Consider the following 2,144-nt stretch of genomic DNA (forward strand, 5'->3'; position numbering starts at 1 on the left):
AACGCCAACGCCAAAGCCAACGCGAAAGTTCTATGTGGACCGGCCTTCAAGGTTTCGAGGATAAGCTCGTCGGCGATTTAAAGCATCCGTTGTTGGTTACCCCAGCAACCGAGGCAATCGGAGATCGTCGTGTCACACGTACTTGTTGTTGTTGTTGTTGTAGCAGCATACAAATTCCCCAAAGACTTTTTGGGGCTCGTGTTGATGGAAAATCAAAAATTTTTGATTTTCCATCAACGCGACCGCTTGACAAGCGGTCTGTTTGATAGTGGCGCAAAGCGTTGACAAGCATTAGTGTGTTAGTTTGTTGTGATATGTAAAATGAGCAAATTATTATTATTATTATTATTATTATTATTATTATTGGAAATGGTGTTGACGCTTTATGCTTGAGTGTCGCCGGGCAAGCTTCAAGCACCCGACATTCAACCCGACACTCACACATGTACTCGTTGCTGGGGTAACCAACAACGGATGCTTGAAATCGCCGACGAGCTATAATCGTAACATTAATATCGTGAATGTATTAATGAGTTTAAAAGTGGCGTTTACACGCTCACACACGTATCTACGAATTGCCAACAGCTTGAAAACAATTTTCCTTTCAATCGATCACAGTTTACGGATGTAAGTTTGTTCGCAGAATATTATGTGTTTAGGTAAATATGGAAAAAGCAAAGCAAAAATCGTAAGCGTAGCAAATCATACGAGTGAGAAATTTGAAAGCCATTCCCCGAACGAGTAAATACAAGATTACACAGTAATTATGGTGACCTTTTCCCGCCACCCGGTAATAGTAGAGTGTAATGCTATAACTTGTACCACAAATGTTTTGAAATGTATTTTCAAGTTTTCACCGTTTACCCCGTCCAAACTGCACATATGTACTTTCGTAATTTCCCATTCCATCGATTCTTATATCTTTGGTCTCTGCTCGCGAACAACAGATGGCGCCGTTGCTAGCTAGAGGTGTACGCCCTTGTCAAAAGAACCAGTTCTCTTTTTATCTTTTATAAATCTTTTCAGAGTTAGGCTGTGTGCCAACCGGTAACTTTTTCTCCGTGATGAGACGGGGTGGAAAAATTTACTATGGTGCACAAATAAATTAAGCCCTTATAAATAAAAAATTCTTCCGAAAATTAAAAAATTATTAGATGGGTTTTTATTTATTTTACTGAAACAATAAAATTATTAAACCCGAAACGGACGCATTTCCATTAATTAACCAAATAGCAAAATGAAACAACCCGGGATTCGAGTTTTGTTGCACTTTGCAATATCCACAATGAATAAAATGTTATTAAGGAAAATAAAGCTTCCACGAGGCGAACAGTAAGTTGTGTAAATTTGTGGTTGATATAATTTAGTGCCTTGCTTGAATTAGTTCAGCTCAATGTTTTATTCTGTTGTTCTGGCTTAGGCGGTCGGCTGAACTTCAAATAAATTTTGCCCCGATGAAGATGATAAAGTGGATGGCGACCATTGAAGCCAGAGTTCTTAAATTCACTTGGCGGATTGCGAGGACGGCTCCTTCCAACCGAACATTCTTTGGACGTTTGGCCATTTGGCTTTATTGCGCGTTCAAAGAGAAGGTTGTAATATAATAATTTCAATAAGTCAATAAGTCTAATTTTCTTTCATACCTAGGGGATTTCGAATTCGCTCAAATGTTGAACGGTACAGAACAAAGCAACGGTGTTGAATGAAGCATCCACTAGGTATTATCGCAACGCAGCAGCAAGTACTAGTACCTACGCGGTTTTATAACAAAGCTTTAGCGCATTTATTAAACAACAAATTAGTTGTACACAATTCGAACGCTAAATAAAATCAATGCGAAATGCCAACCGGACACATGCCCCAAATCGGTATTGGGGTGGGGTTTAGTACCGCTCACAACTATTTCGGGCTATTCCGTCCAAATGGGTGGTCCGATCCGAAAAAAATTTCTCACACTTGTAGTCAAGCGTCCACGCAATATTTTAACACTCACTTTTGTAAATTTTGGTTACTAATTTATTTACAAATTGGGTTTGAAATATGCCTTTTTTTGTAAAGTTCGGAAATTAGCGTACATTTATCAATCCTATTCTGCTTAAATTAGCCACTTCACCAATATATTTTTGTATTCCCCTTCACTTTAC

At 38.6% G+C, this 2,144-nt stretch overlaps 1 long non-coding RNA gene across 1 annotated transcript; it reads left to right on the forward strand.

Moving 5' to 3' along the window:
• The first annotated feature begins 1,415 nt into the window (after nucleotides 1-1,415).
• On the forward strand, nucleotides 1,416-1,852 carry LOC118732449. The gene is made up of 2 exons (XR_004992135.1): nucleotides 1,416-1,592; nucleotides 1,648-1,852. It is a non-coding gene; the product is annotated as an uncharacterized LOC118732449 (long non-coding RNA).
• Nucleotides 1,853-2,144: the final 292 nt, after the last annotated feature.

Source organism: Rhagoletis pomonella, unplaced genomic scaffold (assembly GCF_013731165.1).
Source record: "Rhagoletis pomonella isolate Grant_MI unplaced genomic scaffold, Rhpom_1.0 Rhpom_scaffold_20358, whole genome shotgun sequence".
Taxonomy (NCBI): domain Eukaryota; kingdom Metazoa; phylum Arthropoda; class Insecta; order Diptera; family Tephritidae; genus Rhagoletis; species Rhagoletis pomonella.